This window comes from Schistocerca piceifrons, chromosome 2 (assembly GCF_021461385.2).
Source record: "Schistocerca piceifrons isolate TAMUIC-IGC-003096 chromosome 2, iqSchPice1.1, whole genome shotgun sequence".
Classification (NCBI taxonomy): Eukaryota; Metazoa; Arthropoda; class Insecta; order Orthoptera; family Acrididae; genus Schistocerca; species Schistocerca piceifrons.
In genome coordinates, this window is record NC_060139.1 from 1,024,795,425 (window position 1) to 1,024,817,809 (window position 22,385).

Below are 22,385 nucleotides of genomic sequence, written 5' to 3' on the forward strand. Positions count from 1 at the left end.
GCCTGAAGCTCAATTTGTCATACCCTTTTGGTCGCCAGATAAATCACTCCGCTTACGCATTACAACAGCTGTACTGGAATGAGATTTTCACTCTGCAGCGGAGTGTGCGCTGATATGAAACTTCCTGGCAGATTAAAACTGTGTGCCCGACCGAGACTCGAACTCGGGACCTTTGCCTTCGCGGGCAAGTTGGTAGAGGACTTGCCCGCGAAAGGCAAAGGTCCCGAGTTCGAGTCTCGGTCGGGCACACAGTTTTAATCTGCCAGGAAGTTTCATATCAGCGCACACTCCGCTGCAGAGTGAAAATCTCATTCTGGGAACATCCCCCCAGGCTGTGGCTAAGCCATGTCTCCGCAATATCCTTTCTTTCAGGAGTGCTAGTTCTGCAAGGTTCGCAGGAGAGCTTCTGTAAAGTTTGGAAGGTAGGAGACGAGGTACTGGCAGAAGTGAGTCGTGCTTCGGTAGCTCAGTTGGTACAGCTGTACTGTTTCCCGCGTTTACCCCCTCCCCCCCCCCCCACCCCCCGCTCCCCCATCCGAACGCTTTATATACCCTCCTCTCCTAGTGATCCCCCCTGCCGTTGTGAGAGTGGTAATTCCACATTGGCGCCAGACATAGGCTGTTACATTAATGTGACTGGCTTGTATACAAAACAGTTATGCCAAAGGCTAAAATATCGTAAAGTCATTTCGTGGTGAATAAAACTGTCTAATCTAATAGCCGGCCGGGGTGGCCGAGGGGTTCTAGGCGCTACAGTCTGGAACCGTGCGACCGCTACGGTCGCAGGTTCGAATCCTGCCTCGGGCATGGATGTGTGTGACGTCCTTATGGATGTGTGTGACGTCCTTAGGTTAGTTAGGTTTAAGTAGTTCTAAGTTCTAGGGGACTGATGACATCAGAAGTTAAGTCCCATAGTGCTCAGAGCCATTTGAACCATCTAATCCAGTCGAAGGGCGCAAGACAGTCTAGTTCAGCGCCCCGTCGGCGACCGTGTGTCGCTAGTGTCGGCGTAGGAGCGAGAGAGGGAGAGAGAGAGAGAGAGAGAGAGAGAGCTGCAGAGCGAGTGAGACCGCACAGCACTGCTCTGCGCTGGACTGTCCCACGGTCACATCTAACGTAAACAAAATATTCTATTTTAGAAATAATTTTATGTGAGGGATATAGTGTCTCATTCTTACTGTTAGTAGTTACAAAAAAATGGTTCAAATGGCTCTGAGCACTATGGGACTCAACTGCTGAGGTCATTAGTCCCCTAGAACTTAGAACTAGTTAAACCTAACTAACCTAAGGACATCACAAACATCCATGCCCGAGGCAGGATTCGAACCTGCAACCGTAGCGGTCTTGCGGTTCCAGACTGCAGCGCCTTTAACCGCACGGCCACTTCGGCCGGCTAGTAGTTACAACTAAGTATTTTTTGTTATACTTCGTGCTACCATTTTTTGTATCCCTTTTCAGAGTTTAGAAATCGGTTCCTTAGTTTGCTGTCTTGTACGTAATAATTTTAACTGACCAATCTTGAAAATTTATTAAAATAGAATTAACATTTTACATGTTTTTCTTTTTCGAGGAAACGATTTTGTCTATGCTTTCCGTGAGACTGGTAACCTCAAAGAATTGATCATATTTTTATCGCCAAGGAATGAACGGTTCTTAGTTTTAGCAAGCTTTAAAAGAGAGAAAAAGCGCTCACAAATATATGTGGAACCTAACATTGAGAGAACTTTGGCCACGTGCTTGTGCAAAAGAGGATATTTCTCTCGTGGAAGACAGCTGTAAAAGTCATCCAAAGTTTTACACATAACAAAGCGGTCCTTCAGGCGGATATGGCACTGTAGGTCAATCAGCTCTAGTTGAAGCACTTGTGAGACGTCCTCTGTCCGAAGGAAAAACGGGCGAACAAATATATCTGCCGTCTGGCGTTCGGGCGGTCCGCACGTCCAGCTAAGCGGCACGACTCGGCCACTGCAGCAACATACGAAATCGCCCGGGGCGCTGGCCGCGTGCGCCAGCGCCCCAGGGGCACAGTTTGGACGAGCCTGGTCTAATCTAATAGCGGAGGGTGCTAAGCACAATGTCGTTCGTCCAACACTAGTATTGTTTCTCCTACAAGGCCGTCGCTAGTATTGTTTCTCCAACAAGGCCGACGCTAATCCCTTCCACCTTTGCTCTCCAGTCTAATCGCCGGTATAAATAACTTGTGACCGTCTTCGTGGCCGACTGGTGAGCGCAGCTGAGAGCCATGTGGGGAGCCGGGTTCGATACCCTTACTGCCAGGGATTCTTCCTTGGTGGGAGGACTGGCGCAAGGAGCATCCCAGAGGGGTGCTACCTGGCTGGTTAGTAGCGGCTTCAAGGTCAAGAAACCCGACAACGACTGTTAAAGCGGTGTGCTAATCACATGACCCTCCATACCGCATTCGATGACATCATTTGTAGTGAATGACATGGCGGCCGGTCGGGCCTGACTGGCCTATTTAGAAGCAGAACACGGAACTTCATCTTTTACCTTATAAGTAAATTCTAAAACGGACTGAAATTATATCTGCTTGACAGCTCCTACTCCGTGCAAAAATTTCTGCTTGTGCGTGTGTGTGTGTGTGTGTGTCTGTGTGTGTGTGTGTGTGTGTGTGTGTGTGTGTGTTTAAGAGAGAGATATACGGAGGAGCCAAAGAGATCTCTTCTGAACAGCTCGATGCAAGGCATCACAGATATGCTCAATAATGTTCATGTCTGGGGAGTTTGGTGGCCAGCGGAAGTGTTTAAACACAGAAGAGTGGTCCTGGAGCTACTCTGTAGCAATTCTGGACGTTTGGGGTGTCACATTATTCTACTGGAATTGCTCAAATCATTCTGAATGCACAAAGCACGTGAATGAATGCAGGTGGTCACACGTATGTGTCACCTGTCAAAGTAGTATCTAGACGTATAGGGGTTCCATATCACTCAAACTGCACACGCCCCACACCATTTAAGAGTCTCCACCAGCTTGAACAGTCCCCTGCTGACATGCAGGGTCCATGGATTCATGAGGTTGTCTCCATACCCGTACACGTCCATCGGCTCGATACAATTTAAAACGCCACTCGTCCAACGAGGCACATGTTCCCAGTCATGAACAATCCAATGTCCGTGTTGACTGGCCCAAGCGAGGCATAAAGCTTTGTGTCGTGCAGTCATCAAGGGTACCCGAGTGGGCCTTTGGCCCCGAAACCCCATATCGATGATGTTTCGTTGAATGGTTCGCACGCTGACACTTGTTGAAGGCCCAGCATTGAAATCTGCAGCAGTTTGCGAAACGGTTGCACTTCTAAACGATTCTCTTCAGTCATCGTTGGTCTCTTTCTTGCAGGATCTTATTCCGTCCGCAGCGATGTCGGAGGTTTTATGTTTTACCGGATTCCGGGTATTCACGATACACTCGTGAAATGGTCGTACGGGAAAACCCCCACTTCATCGCTACCTCGGAGATGCTGCGTCCCATCGCTCGTGCGTCGATTGTAACACCACGTTAAAGCTGACGTAAATATCGATAACCTGCCATTGTAGCAGCAGTAACCGATCTAACAACTGCGCCAGACACTTGGCTTATATAAGCGTTGCCGACTGCAGCGCCGTATTCTGCCTGTTTACATAACTGTGTATTTGAATATGCATGCCTATACCAGTTTCTTTGGCAGTTCAGTGTTCAAACGTAGATTAGCACAGATCACTGTATGTAAAAAGAAGCGTAAGACAATCATGTTAATGGTCTGCATGTTGCAACATAATTCACCGGAAAAGTTCACTGTCTGATTCCACATCACTGCGAGAGGTCGCAGCATGCAAGTAACTGAGGGAAAAAAAATCACAGCATCAAGAAAGGACTGTGCGATTTAAACGAAAAGTGATAGGCGTGTTTCTACATTTGAATCATAATGTCGTTTCAAATTTCGTGCCAGTCGCATAAAAGTAGCGCTATTAGCTAGCGCCACTGGATGAGGATGCAAGCCAGGTGTGCTTTAAATATACGCTGTGACGGTCGCGAACCGTGCGGGATTAGCCGAGCGGTCTGGGAGACTACAGTCATGGACTGGTCCCGGCGGAGTCTCGAGTCCTCCCTCGGGCATGGGTGTGTGTGTTTGTCCTTAAGATAATTTAGGTTAAGTAGTGTGTAAGCTGATGACCTTAGCAGTTAAGTCCCATACGATTTCACACACATTTGATGTTTTTTTTTTTTTTATTTTTTTTTTTTTTTTTTTTGGAGGGGGGGGGGGGACGGTCGTCAGCGTTAGTTACCTTTGAGATTGGACTTGGTGAGTTGATGTTAGTTAAGAGTGCCTTTAAGGTGACGAAAACTCCATTATCAACACCTTACTGACGTGTAACGAGGTCATGTAATAGGGCTACAAGAAGCTGGATGTTCGTTCGGTCATACTGCAGAAAGACTTGGCAGAAATGTAGCCACTGTACATTATTGCTGGCAGTGGTGGTTACAGGAACATATGGTCACAAGAAAGCCGGGTTCTGGACTGCCAGGTGACACTGCCGAGAGGTAAGACCATTGTGTTCGACGTATGGCTGTGGTGCATCGTACTGCATCTGCGGCAGGAATTTGAGCTGCAACTGGCCCGACAGGGACACAACAAAATGTTGCAAGTAGATTATTTCAAGGACAGCTCCGAGCCAGACGCCCTGTAGCGTGCATTCCCCTGGGCCAAAGCCACCACCATCTGCAGCTCCACTGGTGTCAAGGCAGAGCTGCTTCGAGGGCAGGGTGGAGGCCTGTTGGGTTTTCTAATGAAAGTTGGTTCTGCCTCGGTGCCAGTGATGGCCGTCTGTTGGTTCGAAGGAGGCCAGTTGAGAGCCTTCACCCAACCTGCCTGCGTGCTAGACACCCTGGAGTTACGGTCTGAGGTGCGATTTCATATGACAGCAGAAGCTCTCTCGTGATTATCCTACGCACCCTGTCCGCAAATCTGTACATCCGTCAGATGATTCTACCTGTTGTGCTGCAATTCATGAACAGCACTTCAGGGGGTGTTTCCCACCAGGATAACGCTCGCCCACATACCGCTGTTATAACGCGACATACTCTACGGAGTGTCGACATATTACCCTGAACTGCTCGATCGCCAGATCTGTCTCCAATCGGGCACATATGGGACGTCACCGGACGACTACTCCAGCGTCATCTACAACCAGCGTTAACTGTCTCTGTACTGACCGACCAAAAGCAACAGACACCGAAGTCCATCCCACAAATTGACATGCGGCACCTGTAGAACGAAATGCATGCACATTTGCGTGCTTGCATTCAACATTCCGGCGGTTAAACTGGTTGTTAATGCACCAGCATCTCACATTTGCAATGGCTTATCTCGCGCTAAGGCCAACGGCGTTGCCGCAGTGGTAACACCGGTTCCCGTCAGATCACCGAAGTTAAGTGCTGTCGGGCTGGGCTAGCACTTGGATGGGTGACCATCCGGTCTGCCGAGTGCTGTTGGTAAGAGGGGTACACTCAGCTCTTGTCAGGCAAACTGAGGAGCTGCTTGATTGAGAAGTGGCGGCTCCGGTCTCGGAAACTGACATACGGCCGGGAGAGCGGTGTGTTGACCACATGCTCCTCCATATCCGCATCCAGTGACGGCTGTAGTGAGGGTGACACGGCGGCCGGTCGGTACCTTTGGGGCTTCATTGCCTGTTCGGGAGGACTTTAGCTTAGTTATCTCGCGCTAACACTAACCGGTGATTTTGTAGTGTCAATCAGTTAAATATATTAACTAGACAAATGTATTCCCGAAATTTCATGGCTCTACATTAATTATTTTTTGATGCTGCAATTTTTTTCCGTCAGTGTACCTATGTAACTAACTAACCAGTAAGGTCTCCAGCTGGTGTTCCATTTCTAATATCCAGAACGACGACGGGACATTCAACTCCAACCATCCTTCCTTCCTTCTCCGTCTGACGAGTTCAATAGCTATTGAGTTAATCATATAGAGCATCGACTGCTTGTTAGCCTCTGAACATAGAATCATGCATGTTCCTTCTCGCCAGTATGTAGCTGGCCGTGGCCATACTGTGTGACGCAAACATGCCGCTACTGGAGCGACGAGCTGCTAAGTGAGCCATCAGGCAGCATTTACGCTACGAGATGCGCTTTTGCCTGTCCCTAATTTAGCAGTAGGTCGTCGCTGTATCTCGCCGCGTCCCAGCGTGCTCCTAATAGCTTCTTTAACGACGTTAAAAGTGGCGCCTTAATTACGGTACGTCCCTTCCCGGACGCGCGTAGCAGGATAGCAGCACATCTAGAGAGGTTCACCGTCCTGCCGCGAACTGCAGCCATACAGTTTTCACCATCATCTCGAAAAAATAAATTAAATACAGGGCGATTCAAAGAGAAAGAACAGGTTTCAGTTGTTTGTTGCAGACAAACTATAAAAGGTAGAAATACATTGCGCATGTCACTAGATAGAGGAAGGTTCAAAGTTTTGACACAGGTGCCCTGTTATTTATTTGTAGCAAGACAAGAGACTGGATTGGAAGAGGTGGAAAACAAGATCTTGTTCATTGTTTTGGCGTCCCAGGGCACTAGACCTCACACCTTGCGATCTTTTTTCCGCGGGGGTGCATAGAAGACAGAGTCTTTGTACCAACTGTGGCAGCTACTCTTCGAGATCTGAGAAATCGAATACTTGAAACTGTCGATTCAATAAATAGGGACCTGTTATTTCGCGAGTGGAATGAAATGTACTACCGTTTTGATGTTTCTATAGAAACGCATGGTGCTCATGTTGATTGTATACTATAGTGTCTACGCAGTCATAAAAGTTTGAACTTCCTTCTATCCAGTGACATGTGCAGAGTGTTTCTATCTTTTGCAGTTTGTCTATAATCAAGAACTGAAATCTGTTCTTTCTTTTTGGATCACCTTTTATTTGTTTGTCTCTTTGCACGTTCTCCATCAGTTTCGAGACTAGGTTAATAAGAAATAGAGAAAAATTAAGGTGGTGGTTTTCATGCTTCATGTGTTCCACATAGCCTCACCCACTAGAATCCAACGCACAGAACATTCATGCAACCACGTAAAACTACCAGAAACGTCCTTCTGTGGGTTGTTGTTCAACATGTCCGTCACATTCGCACCTCCTTCGGCCTTGCCGAGCCGTCAGAGCCCCTTTCTGCACGATGTCGTTTTGTAGGCGATTCCTGTAGGAGCAAGTCTCGTCCACCCCTAGTGACTTGTTCCAAAAAAGAACTGTCCGCGTTTTTCACTTCAATCAAATCTCGGCAGACGTTGAAATGAGGTTGTTTATTATTCGGGAGTCAAGTGTGTGGGACAAACTCTGGACACACTTTCCTTTAAAGCAGTCTGGAGAATGTCTCGAGAACTTGTTTTAGGGATAACGGAAGTAAATTTCTTCTCAAGTTCTGCACGCTGTAAGACAGAATTGTAGAAAGTAATTTATTGTAGAAAATACCTTTACAGATATTCAATACAATTTTCATTCTTGCCTGCGACAGCTTCCGCACGTTTTGAGTTACTTCTGTATTCGGGACAGGGCACCTTCATTGTTGAGCTGTCAGATTACTCGGGGCCACCTCACTGGAACCTTCGTCAATTCTATCAAAACGTTTTGCACGGGGTTGTTCCTTCAATTTGGGAAACAAATCAGACTCTGACGGACTCATATCAGGACTGTATGGTGGTGGGTAAGTACTTCCCATCCAGAATTCTCAAGCGTTTCTCACACCTGTTGGGTAATATGCGGTCTTGCATTATCATGCAAAATGACTAGATGCAAACACGTCAGGCTTTCTTTGACTAATTTTCGGGCGCAAAACATTTTACAGAAATAGCTTGTACTACGCAACCGTTTCAGACGATGCCTGGGCGCTCTATTTGTATCTAAGACTGTAGAGTCTTGTACCACAAGGAAGCAAGGGAGGGAATGTTGTTATAAGTTGCCGGTATCCGCTTTCTGCAAACAAATGCACACATGGATTAATACGGTTATTTACACTCCTGGAAATTGAAATAAGAACACCGTGAATTCATTGTCCCAGGAAGGGGAAACTTTATTGACACATTCCTGGGGTCAGATACATCACATGATCACACTGACAGAACCACAGGCACATAGACACAGGCAACAGAGCATGCACAATGTCGGCACTAGTACAGTGTATAGCCACCTTTCGCAGCAATGCACGCTGCTATTCTCCCATGGAGACGATCGTAGAGATGCTGGATGTAGTCCTGTGGAACGGCTTGCCATGCCATTTCCACCTGGCGCCTCAGTTGGACCAACGTTCGTGCTGGACGTGCAGACCGCGTGAGACGACGCTTCATCCAGTCCCAAACATGCTCAATGGGGGACAGATCCGGAGATCTTGCTGGCCAGGGTAGTTGACTTACACCTTCTAGAGCACGTTGGGTGGCACGGGATACATGCGGACGTGCATTGTCCTGTTGGAACAGCAAGTTCCCTTGCCGGTCTAGGAATGGTAGAACGATGGGTTCGATGACGGTTTGGATGTACCGTGCACTATTCAGTGTCCCCTCGACGATCACCAGTGGTGTACGGCCAGTGTAGGAGATCGCTCCCCACACCATGATGCCGGGTGTTGGCCCTGTGTGCCTCGGTCGTATGCAGTCCTGATTGTGGCGCTCACCTGCATGGCGCCAAACACGCATACGACCATCATTGGCACCAAGGCAGAAGCGACTCTCATCGCTGAAGACGACACGTCTCCATTCGTCCCTCCATTCACGCCTGTCGCGACACCACTGGAGGCGGGCTGCACGATGTTGGGGCGTGAGCGGAAGACGGCCTAACGGTGTGCGGGACCGTAGCCCAGCTTCATGGAGACGGTTGCGAATGGTCCTCGCCGATACCCCAGGAGCAACAGTGTCCCTAATTTGCTGGGAAGTGGCGGTGCGGTCCCCTACGGCACTGCGTAGGATCCTACGGTCTTGGCGTGCATCCGTGCGTCGCTGCGGTCCGGTCCCAGGTCGACGGGCACGAGCACCTTCCGCCGACCACTGGCGACAACATCGATGTACTGTGGAGACCTCACGCCCCACGTGTTGAGCAATTCGGCGGTACGTCCACCCGGCCTCCCGCATGCCCACTATACGCCCTCGCTCAAAGTCCGTCAACTGCACATAAGGTTCACGTCCACGCTGTCGCGGCATGCTACCAGTGTTAAAGACTGCGATGGAGCTCCGTATGCCACGGCAAACTGGCTGACACTGACGGCGGCGGTGCACAAATGCTGCGCAGCTAGCGCCATTCGACGGCCAACACCGCGGTTCCTGGTGTGTCCACTGTGCCGTGCGTGTGATCATTGCTTGTACAGCCCTCTCGCAGTGTCCGGAGCAAGTATGGTGGGTCTGACACACCGGTGTCAATGTGTTCTTTTTTCCATTTCCAGGAGTGTATTTACATGACCTGGGTACTTAACTTTAATAGAGTCCATGAGTTGTGATACAAGCTCATCAGTCACAGTCCCTGCTATGACAAACTACAGTTTCACTGCTAGGCCCGCTATGGACACTAATTTGGTCGCTATGTACTGTCGTAGCCTGTGAGCCGCTCTGCGAATGACTGGCAGATGCCATACTGGAGAATGAGTTAGTGAGGCCCTTCCGTCAGTGGAGGCGACTTAAATACATGCTGTCGAGAGGGCGTTGGTGGCCTGTAGCTTGTCGGTGTGTCTCTGGCCTCCCTCGTGACAGGAACGCTTGATCCAGCGCCTAATATCGATCTTCGCGCTTCATCTTTGCCGACTGGTGTGCTGGTGACAGCTTACGCCAGCACAAAGACTCCATTCATGTCACACTCAAAGATCATCATCAGTTTCACCTTTGATCGTTGGCGACGGGATTTCTTCGTGCGCGGAGAGTCGGAACTTCTCTATCGCGACGACTGAGACTTCTGTTCTAGCTCAAAATCTCGAATCCAGTTTTCAACAAGTGCAACAATCCTTTTCAACGACTGTTCTCCTTGTGTTTGATACCGTTGAAGTAATTCACATGCGGCTGTTTTGCGACCTGCTTTCTAGTCTTCACTCAGATCATGTGGAACCCATCTGGCAGCAACTTTTTTCATCTCGAACTTCAGAGTTTGTAAACTGAAGTGAAAGACATTTTGGTGTCATATTCAATTTCCTCACATGTTTTTCGTCGATCTTCTTTCAAAATGTCATTAACAATAACTTGAGAGGTGTAGTCTGTTGCAGTCGATGGCCATCCATTTTAGTGTTTACCCGACCTTAACGCAAACAAGCAGACTGCCGTGATACACTCTAGGCCAGCGATTCGCAAACTTTTCCTCTGAGAGAACACTCTGAGAGTCCTGGTACTTTGATGGAACACGTTGTTATTTTGAAGATTAATAAAATTTTTAAAAAATATGAAAAACTTGTTTCATTCAGTGATTACTTCTATTTTATATCGTAACTAATAACAAAAATCATAATAAAATTTGGAAAAGTGTTTTGTTTCGCCTACATGTCGAATAAAAAAAGCCATGTTGTTAATATTTTGCGTGGTGCTTTTATTGCCTTCCCACGGAACACCTGTGTTCTACGGGAAACAGTTTGGGAAAACTTGCGCTACATTACTCCCACACATCTCTCTTAAACCGTTTTAAATTTCCGTTGAGATATTTCCATGTAGGCATTCGATTTCGATGTAGGAACGCTGGTCACTACATGTAATCCGACCTGATTCGGTTTCAGCTTCCACTGACTGCCATACCTTAAGCCTCGCTCACAAGTGACATGATTTTCAACTTGATCACGGCACCGTAACAGTCGCGCATGCACTGTGTACAGGACATTCGAAATGAAATGACCTACGTGTTATTTATTTCACAATGGTTAATTTTCAAAGAAGCTTTCAGTCATCATCTGATCTTTGGAAATTTAAAGTGCATACTTACGAGGTGTGGCTATAAAATAACGGGAGTGATGCTGTCACAGAGTAAGTACGCATGCGCCAGAGATGAACGACCGATAGCTGTGAACACAGAGTAGAAATATCTCTGGAGTGAGCATTGCGTCCTGCGCATGTTGTCAACATTAAACTGGAATTGTCACGTGATCTAGGGACGACGTCGATTGTTTAGCGCCAATTCCCGTCCGCCATCAGGTAATGTCACGTCTCGTCACATAACACCAAAACATTCTACAATACCTTTCGAATGGAGGTATTCGCACAGGTCGTCAACGGAACGTCACGTCATTTCACGGTACGTCAAGGATTCTCGGGAAGAAAATTTTAACGGTACCAGTCTGTCAACATCTTAAGTTAACCTATTTTCGCCGCGCTCATTCCCCTTATAATAGTGGATTTTGAAAAATATTATTTAAAGGCAAGAAAACATTTTATTAACTTTGTAATTACACCCCAGATACGAAAAAAAACACATTTACTATAAGAAAATACACAGAAGTTACATACAAGCCAAGAATAAAGATATTGACAGCAGAGTCATGGAGCAGCACATAAATATAGACGTCAAGGAATTTTTTCTTTTCTTTTAACACTTACTCCAAAACAAAAAATCATGAAATTATTGCTTTGTCTCTTGCATGCCAATTTCTGAACATAGAAAATTAAATCGAACTCGTTCAAGAGGTTTCGCCAAAATATTTGCCAACTGGTTGTGTCCATCAATGTGTTCCAAGAAAATCTCACCATTCAGAGATCTTTCACGAACATAGAAATGTCGGACCTCTATATGTTTAGAACGTCGATGATATTCTGGATTTTTTGCCAACTTCAATGCACTAGCATTGTCAATGTAAAGAACTGGAGGCTGCCCCGACATTTCCACTAATTCTGATAGCAGACGACGTAACCAAACTAACTCTTTTGCTCCTTCACTAGCTGCAATTATTTCCGCCTCGGTTGTGGATGTGGCCACTACTTTCTGCAACTGACTTGTCCATGACACTGCACCACCTGAGTACTTTGCAAGAATTCCAGTTGTTGAGCGCCTTGTCCGGTTATCACCTGCGAAATCTGCATCAGCGTAAATCTTTAACTCTTCTTTTTTATTATATACAATTCCAAAATTTAAGGTCCCTTTCAAATACCGGAAAATGCGCTTTACTCTATTCCAGTCTTCAGTGGTTGGTTTCTCCATAGCTCGAGCAGCTTTATTGACTGCAAAAGTGATGTCTGGACGAGTTACTGTTGAAAGGTACATGAGACAACCAATTGCTTCACGGTAGGGTACATATGACGAAACTTCTTCGTTTTGATTATTGTCCTCACGTCCAATAGGAGTTGAGATTGTATTACATTCTGCCATTCGAAATCTTTGCAGAATTTCTTCTGTGTATTTCTCTTGACTTATCATTATTGCTCCATCTTCATATTGCTTTATTTTTATGCCAAGAAAATTGTCAAGACTGCCAGTTGTTATTTCGAATTCATGTTGTAAAACATCCATAAAAACAGCAATTTCTTTCTTACTACTGCCGACAATCAGGCCATCATCAACGTAGATTGCCACATAAAGGCTATTTCCATTTTGTCTACGATAAAATAGGCATGGGTCTGCATCACTGTTTGAAAAACCAGCTTTCTTCATGAACTCAACAAAACGTTTGTTCCAGCAACGTGGCGCTTGCTTCAACCCATAAAGACCTTTTTTTAAGAAACATACTCGGCCTGTACCATCTTCGAAACCTTCTGGTTGCTCCATATATACTTCATCTTCAAGTATTCCATTCAAAAAAGCTGTCTTTACATCGAATTGTTCTAGCAGCATTTTCTTTGAAGCAGCTACAGCCAACAGAGTTCGTATGGTGTCATAACGTGCCACAGGGCTAAAGGCGTCGTCATAATCAATTCCTGCTTTCTGAATACAGCCTTTTGCAACCAATCTGGCTTTAAAGCGAGTACCTCCATTGACTGCGACCTTTCACCGTAGAACCCAGCGGTTTTGCAATACTTTGGCATTCTTCGGACGGTCAACCAGCACCCAGGTATTGTTTTCCTTAAGTGATTGAAGTCCTTCACTAATAGCTTGCATCCATTCTTCCTTCTCGTTTGACTGCAATATTTCTGAAAAACAGTTTGGATCTTTGTATCCAAGTGCATCAACTTTTGTTGCCATACAAAATTCACCACTTTCCATCCAGGTTGGTTTTCTTCGTTGTCTTTTATTCTTCTGTTTCTCTTCATTAGAAGATTCAGCAGCTTCTGCTTTTAGAAATTCTGTTAATTCTTTATTTTCTTCAGATTCACTCGACTCTTGACTTTCTCTAGAATCGAGAGTTCCAATTTTTTCTTGAGTTTGGCTTCCTCCAGAATTGTACAGCCTAGGAGATTTACATTGGTCATCTTTAGATGAATTCGGATCATTAAATTCTTCCCGAGGGACTTCAAATTCAACATGATCACTATGTAAATCACAAACAATTTCTGGCTTAAATTTTACATCGTGACTCAACACCACTTTTCTTTTAGATGGAATCCAAACTCTGAACCCATCTTTGTCATTAACATATCCAACAAGTCGTCCAAAAACTGCCTTATCATCAAACTTGGAACGGAATTGTTTGTTAATGTGAACATAGCAGCCTGTACCAAAAATTCTGAGATGATCAAGTCGTCCTACTGGTCGATTAAACCATAGTTCATAAGGGGTTTTATTTTCAACTGAAGATTTTCCAGTACGATTTATTAGGTAGACTGCTGTGTTACGTGCCTCTGCCCACAACCCTTTAGGTAATTTACTCGGATTTAGCATTGACCGGGCAGCTTCAACAATGGTCCTATTTTCCTGTTCAGCCACACCATTTTGTTCAGGAGTGTAAGGAGGAGGAATCAGTAGCTCTATTCCCCTGTCTGCAAGCAGTTCACTGACATTCTTATTGTTAAATTCTTTGCCACCATCATATCTAAATTGTTTGATAACATGTCCATTAGTTCGTGCTTCATTTAAAAACTGCTTAAGCACAGTACACACTTCACTTTTGTGTCTTAAAAAGAAAATTCGACGAAATTTACTAAAATCGTCTTTGAAACATACATAATAATGCTTGCCTCCAAAAGATTTCGTGCTCATTGGTCCATTTACATCCGCGTGGATTAATTCACCAGTACTGGTAGCGCGTATTGTTCGTGTTTTGAATGGCAGCCTATGCATCTTTCCAACCGCACAGCCGTCACAAAATTCACTCTTGGCATCTTCCACATTAATGTTCATTCCTTTTAAAATATTCTTCACATGTTGTTTATTCTGATGACCAAACCTTTCATGGTACACTTGCAATGTTTTGGATGAAGTCATCAAGCTCATACGATTCATTTTTGCATTTCTAACAACACGCATGTTCAACACATAAAGTCCATTTTTCACATAACCTGTCATTTTTCGAACACAGACATTATTATAACTAAAATTAGTACTGTAGCCTCTGCAGGCAATGGCTCTCACAGAGAACAGATTAGCACTTGCATCAGGGACGTGTAAAACATTGTCCATTCTAGCATTGTACCATTTATTGTTTCGTCGGATTTGGATGTAAACTGTTCCTTGACCGTACGCACACATTTTCACATCTTGTTTTCCCAATGAAATTACTTTAGGAACATCAAATTCACTATACGAAACAAAATACTGTTTGTTGGGAGTGATATGATTTGTAGCGCCACTGTCGCAATACCATTTATTTGGGTCACTGTGATTACTGGTACACACACCCATAGCGTATGAAGTAAATGCAGCGTGTTCACTGTCTCGCTTCTTCTCTTTTCTTTTATTGCTTTCACGAGTGTTCTGTGGACACTCTGCTGCCCAGTGACCTAATTGTTTGCATTTATTACACGGAAACTTCTGTTTTAATTGCAACTTCGTCATCTTTACTTGCTGATTACTTGTTTGCCGTTTTCTTGTTTTAGAAACGACAAAAGCTGCACTTCCATTAACGTCTTGTTCACGCAGTTCAATAGTACAGAGTTTTTCAATCAATAAATTCAAGCTTTGCTTTTCTGTCGGTATCGTATCCCAGAGATCCTTAAAATTGTCGTAGTCTTTTCCCAGTGTAGACAAAATTCGACCCTTTAAGATTCTTTCAGATAGCGTATTTTCTTCATGTTTTGATAATTCATCGTTCAGATCCACAAATAACTTTTGCAGTTTGGCCACATGTGCACTAATATCTTTCGATTCACCACGTTTAACACGGAAAAATGTTTCAATCAACATATTCAAACGCTGAGTACTGCTACGTTCAAATCGGGCGCGTAATTTTTCCCAGATTTCTTTAGCATTCTTGCGCGTTAAGACGAGTTCTGCAACAGGTTTACTTAGCGCACTTGCTATAAGACTTGCTGCCTTTGCGTCGTCCTTGTGCCATTCCACGTACGCTTCTTTTTGTTCACTTGTCGCATCTTGCGGCAACTCTACACGTTCACGTGTACCGTTAATAATATCTTCTAGTCCATATGAACGTAGCACCATAGAAATATGCCATTTCCATTTGGCCCAGTCGTCAGGTCCTTCAAGCTTATCAATGCTGACCTTATAATCGCCGCTAGCAGTCATGTTTCTCTACAGACATACGCTCATTTCAAATATTGTTTTAATTAAACTGTGTTGTTTGCCTTTACACGTGTACTGGGCCCATAACCTGATGAAAAATATTATTTAAAGGCAAGAAAACATTTTATTAACTTTGTAATTACACCCTGGATACGAAAAAAACACATTTACTGTAAGAAAATACACAGAAGTTACACACAAGCCAAGAATAAAGATATTGACAGCAGAGTCATGGAGCAGCACATAAATATAGACGTCAAGGAATTTTTTCTTTTCTTTTAACACATTCTACAATACCTTTCGAATGGAGGTATTCGCACAGGTCGTCAACGGAACGTCACGTCATTTCACGGTACGTCAAGGTTTCTCGGGAAGAAAATTTTAACGGTACCAGTCTGTCAACATCTTAAGTTAACCTATTTTCGCCGCGCTCATTCCCCTTATAATAGTGGATTTTGTACTGTTGTACCTTCATAATCTTTATTTTATAATAGCGCTCTGTTTTAGTGACAGATTGGAGATGTTTCATGACGACTGGGATATTTTATCCACTTTATTACACAACCGAGATCGTATATCTGAAGGCGAAAAGTTATTTAGGGTTTACAATAACACAACGTCGCTGACGCCCACAACGTATATGTATAAGAACATAAATAGACGAAGCCAACTCCACCATATGACATTTTAAGCAAAAAAGTCAGCTTTAATGAAGGAGTAAAATACAGTTGTTTATGACGTTATTAATTACATAAGAAAAAACATAATGGATAAGTTTAACAGGCTTCATTAATTCGTTTGAAGCTTTCTTTGATGTGTATGAATGTACATATTTTCCCTAGTAAATAATTGTCGATGTTTTGAAACGTTGTATCACTTCTCAGTAATTTACCAAACATAATTGATCAAGAACATAGGTTATAAAGTTTGCTTCGGCCATTGACAAATTTTGTCGTTGTTAGCTCCTCAGTTCTGATACTATACTCTAACATTTTATGCATATTAGGGATGGTGACTCAAAACCCCAATTTCGCCGTTCAGTACTGTGTTAAGCGACTTGACGAGATGTGACATGAAATACATTGTAAATACATGCTAACGTGAAGCTTCTGTGACGTCATGCTCGTTCATTTTGCTCTTCAAAGCTAAGAGCCCAATTTATTTCAAATATCAGACGTAAACTGCTATGGTGCCTGCAACACGTCTATGCTAAGTCCACAGCACTTACGAAGGGAATCTGTCTTTACTAGCGATATGACACCATTCAAAATTTATAGGACAAATGTCGGACAAATCTACGGCGTCCCGAGATCACGTGACCATTGTGGCAACGTATGTTGACAGCACAAAATCAATTCTGCGCTTCTGAATGCTCACTCCAGAGATATTTCTACTCTATGGCTGTGAAACGCGAAGTCTTCTCACTCGAATGTAACATCTCTGGTGTCTGTAGACAAATCAGTGCGACCGTGGCCTTCGTTTGTGTAAGAACTGTTATTTTGCTTTGCCAGATAATGATAAGTGTAATAACAGAGCAACGAATTGTCATGAAGTTCCACATAAAGTTAGAAAAAAACTACAACTCAAACTTTCCTTTTACTATAAGAAGTGTATGGCAAAGATCGTTTATCACGTGCGCGAGTTTTTCAGTGATTCAAGTGTTTCCAAGATGGGCGAGAAGACGTTGAAGATCACTCATGCCCGGGGCGCCCTTCAACGACAAAGACGGGTGGAAAATATCGAAGAAGTGAGTGATCTGATTCGATCTGACCGTAGGCTGAGTATTCGATCGATTGCTGAAACTGTAGAAATTGACAAAGAATGCGTAAGACAAATTATACATAACAAATTTAACAAGAAGAAATTGTGTGTGAAACCGGTGCCGATAGTTCTCACGATCCAACGAAAAGAAGTTCGTAAAAATGTCTGTACTGACACTTGGAATAGCACTGAAGATGATCATAATTTCTTGGAATCAGTGATAACATGCGACGAATTTTTTTACCTACGATCCGGAAACCAAGCCCTAGATCGTGCACTGGAAGGGCCCAGCTTCACCGAGAGCAAAGAAAGCTCGAAAGTGATGATCACTGTTTTTATTTTTCGATATTCGTGAAATTGTGTACCTTCACTGGGTTCCTGAAGGTCAAACTATTTATCAACATTGTTAAGTTGAGGTTCTTGTTCAACTCCATGAGAAAATAAGAAAAAACGACTCGACTTGTGGAAGAACGAGTCATGGGTTCTGCATCAAGACAAAGCACCGTCTCATCCCCCACCCCACATATCCTAGTTCAAATGGCTCTGAGCACTATGGGACTCAACATCTGAGGTCATCAGTCTCCTAGAACTTAGAACTACTTAAACCTAACTAACCTAAGGACATCACACACATCCAGGTCCGAGGCAGGATTCGAACCTGCGACCGTAGCAGCAGCGTAGACTGAAGCGCCACATATCCTGTTAAGAGGTTCCACCGAAGTACACCGTTCCAGTTTTAGATCTCCCACCTTATTCGCCTGACCTTGCACCATCTGACTTATCTGTTCCCCAAGGTCAAAAGTTTACAAATTTGCGTTTTCCGTCGATACGTATATAAATGCCAATTTGTGACCAATTTGCATAACTCCTACGTGATGTGTCTTTTTTTTGTTTTTTGTTAGACTCTACGTACGTTTGTTGGAGTTAAAAGTAAAAGGTTACCTGCACACCAATTAAAAATGAATAATATAGGCATTATATTCAAAAGTCTTTCAGGCACAGGAACACGGTTATAGAAGTCAGCAGATGAGCAGATTTTGTATCGCTGACTAGGGTTGTTTATAAAATATCGATATTTGTGTGTCCTTACTTTCCCCAAAAGATATTTCGGTATTTCTTTTCCAATATATCGATATATCGAAACGCCAATATTCTATTTTTTGAGCTTTCATCACGTCCACTCTTTCTCATTGACTCGGTGAAGCAAGTATAGGTGGCACAAAGAAGAAGTCCAGTTGCACTGGGAGAAGAAGGTAGAGGGGGTGGGGGGATGGCAGTGTAAATAGAATAACAAGAGTTCCGATGTTAAGAAACAGCACACCAGTTTTTAACGCAACTGGTGTGCTACTTCTCCACATCCTTATTCTTCAAAAACAGTTGCTGAAAACTATGAAAAAAAATTTAAATGTGAAGATTGATCTCTGGGGTGAGCGGTGATGCATGAGGGTAAATGCTGACGTAATCGGCGCTCGAAGCTACTAACAGCAACTGCTACGTTTCACTTCACGACGCAGTTTTAACACAACTGTTGGGTCGCTGGGGTTGGCAGAGATGAAAAGGAGAGGGAAGTCGACATGAAGCGTTCCAGACAAATCCGATTGGTGACGAAACCGAACACTGGACCCATCGGACACCTTTTATTGTGCCACTTGCCTGTAGTTACCATTTAAAACGAAGTGGTTATCACCAAGTGTGAACGTGCATCGTTTTCCCTTCAGTTCTTTCTCTAAGGGGTATAACCAGGCTGCTAGCCTGTTGATGTACAGAATATCTAATAATAAATCAATACTTAAATATACAGATCTGAAACGGCAGTGTATTTACAACGTGCAGCTGATATTTTTATAGGCCGGTACGTCGACATTTTTTCGTCGATATGTCTATACTTTTTCGATATATCGGGGGCCGATAATGATATTTTTTAAAATACCAATATATCGGATTCCCGACATTCTGAAAAATATTTTCATCTTCATCTTCTCTTCAGGTATTAGGCAGGAATTGCCTGTTACGGTACCCATCTCTGTCGCGGTCTTCCTCTGTCTCTTCTCTCATGGCACTTATAATTTCTTGCCTTTAAAGGAAGACTCACACTCTTCATTCTTTGTAGATGTTCAATCCATTTTCTTCTATAAACTCGAATTTTATCATTGAGCCTAAAGTTTGCAGTTCTTGTCTAATATCTTGATTTCTTGTCTCCTCTTCTGCAACCTTTAACACCTCTAAGGAATTTCATTTCTTGTGTCTGAATCCGGCTTTCTTGATGCTTGGTAATCACCCATGTCTCACTTCCATAGACCAGTGTGGGAATTGCAACAGTTTTGTAAAACTTAATTTGACTGTCTCTCCTGGTTTTGTTTTTTAGGTTCCTGTTGATTGTTCCACATACCCGACTGAATTTATTAAGCTTAATTTCAATATCTCTGCTGTAGCCATATGTCATTTCACATCCGGGGTAACTGAAATGGTTTACTTGCTCTAAAATCTTCTGCTCTACCACTATTTTAGTTCTGATTGGTTCTTTCCCCATGAACGCCATTGTCTTAGTCTTTCTTTTGAAATTTCCATGTTAAATTTTGCACTTATTTGTTTTAGCAATTAGATTCCTTTCTGAAGGTCATCATCCTTATCTGCCAGGATCACTGCATCATTATCATATAGTAAATTATTTAAAAGAATGTTCCTATCAAGGTAGATGCCTTTCTGAAATTCTGATTTCCATGTATGTATTATTTCATTAATGTAGATGTTGAACAAAGTTGGAGAGATACAGACAGCAGCCTTGTCGCACCCCTTTGTTAGTTGGTACCTCATTAGTTGTTTTACCATTGAATTCTAGAGTGATATTTGTGTCTTGATATAAACTTTTTATCGCATTTACTAGATGCTTTGGATGTCTGCGATTCGTCATTATTACCCAAAGTTTCTGTCTATTGACATTGTCAAAAACTTTTTTAAAGTCAATAAAAGCGCTGTGTGTTTCTTTATTATACTCTCTCCGTTTTTCTATTATTTGATGTAGAATAAAAACTGCATCTATTGCGGAGCGTCCTTTCCTAAAACCCATTTGTTCCTCATGCAGTACTGTATCTGCTATGTTTTTAAGTCTTGTATTTAAAATCTTAGCATACACCTTGTATGCGGAGTCTAGTAAATTTATTACCCTGTAATTACTGCATAGGCTTTTATTTCCTTTTTTAAAAATTGTTGTCACTCTATCTGTTTTCCAGTCTTTGGGAATACTCTTCTTCTTTCAACATTGACTGAAGAGAGGTAGCAGTCGTTGGTGTAGCATCATTCCTCCATATTTTGATAATTCAGCATTAATGCCATCTCTTCCTGTTGCTCTGAAAAATATCAATAGTCCTATTTCGGTCAGCCAAAGATGTGGTGTCATATCAAATGCAGTAATTGTTCCTTGTAGAAACGCAGTCACAACACAAAAGGAGACCGTGGTAATGTTGTTGTTGTTGTTGTTGTTGTTGTGGTCTTCAGTCCTGAGACTGGTTTGATGCAGCTTTCCATGCTACCCTATCCTGTGCAAGCTTCTTCATCTCCCAGTACCTACGGCAACGTACATCCTTCTGAATCTGTTTAGTGTATTCATCTCTTGGTCTCCCTCTACGATTTTTACTCTCCACGCTGCCCTCTAATACTAAATTGGTGATCCTTTGATGCGTCAGAATATGCCCTACCAACTGATCCCTTCTTCTAGTCAAGTTGTGCCACAAATTTCTCTTCTCCCCAATTCTAATCAATAACTCCTTATTAGTTATGTGATCTACCCATCTACTCGTCAGCATTCGTCTGTAGCACCACATTTCGAAAGCTTCTATTCTCTTCTTGTCCAAACTATTTATCCTGCACATTTCACTTCCATACATGGCTACACTCCATACAAATACTTTCAGAAACGACTTCCTGACACTTAAATCTATACTCGATGTTAACAAATTTTCTTCTTCAGAACCGCTTTCCTTGCCATTTCCAGTCTACATTTTATATTCTCTCTACTTCGACCATCCTCAGTTATTTTACTCCCCAAATAGCAAAACTCATTTACTACTTTAAGTGTCTCATTTCCTAATCTAATTCCCTCAGCATCACGCGATTTATTTCGACTACATTCAGTTGTCCTCGTATTGCTTTTGTTGATGTTCATCTTATACCCTCCTTTCAAGACACTGTCCATTCCGTTCAACTGCTCTTCCAAGTCCTTTGTTGTGTCTGACAGAATTACAATGTCATCGGCGAACCTGAAAGTTTTTATTTCTTCTCCATGGATTTTATTACCTACTCCGAACTTTTCTTTTGTTTCCTTTACTTCTTGCTCAATATACAGATTGAATAGCATCGGGGAGAAGCTACAACCCTGTCTCACTCCCTTCCCAACCGCTGCTTCCCTTTCATGTCCCTCGACTATTATAACTGCCATCTGGTTTATGTACAAATTGTAAATAGCCTTTCGCTCCCTGTATTTTACCGCTGCCACCTTCAGTATTTGAAAGAGAGTATTCCAGTCAACATTGTCAAAAGCTTTCTCTAAGTCTAAAAATGCTAGAAACGTAGATTTGCCTTTCCTTAATCTTTCTTCTAAGATAAGTTGTAGGGTCAGCATTGCCTCACGTGTTCCAACATTTCTACGGAATCCAAACTGATCTTCCCCGAGGTCAGCTTCTACCAATTTTTCCATTCGTCTGTAAGGAATTCGCGTTAGTATTTTGCAGCTGTGACTTATTAAACTGATAGTTCGGTAATTTTCACATCTGTCAACACCTGCTTTCTTTGGGATTGGAATTATTATATTCTTCTTGAAGTCTGAGGGTATTTCGCCTGTCTCATACATCTTGCTCACCAGATGGTAGAGTTTTGTCAGGCCTGGCTGTCCCAAGGCTGTCAGTAGTTCTAATCAACGTGGTAATAGCAGGCGGTGAAATGAACCTCCACAAGTGAGTGAAGAATATTCTCCACAGCGAAGAAATGGAGCTGCGTGGAGCGGCGCTGGGCAGTCGTGTATAAACAAGTGCCGCACCCCGGTCCGTTGACTCCCTGCCTGGTACAGTGCCAGAGAGGA

At 43.5% G+C, this 22,385-nt stretch overlaps 1 pseudogene; it reads left to right on the plus strand.

The window, feature by feature from the left end:
- Positions 1-5,369: 5,369 nt before the first annotated feature.
- LOC124778590 lies at positions 5,370-5,487 on the plus strand (annotated as a pseudogene).
- Positions 5,488-22,385: the final 16,898 nt, after the last annotated feature.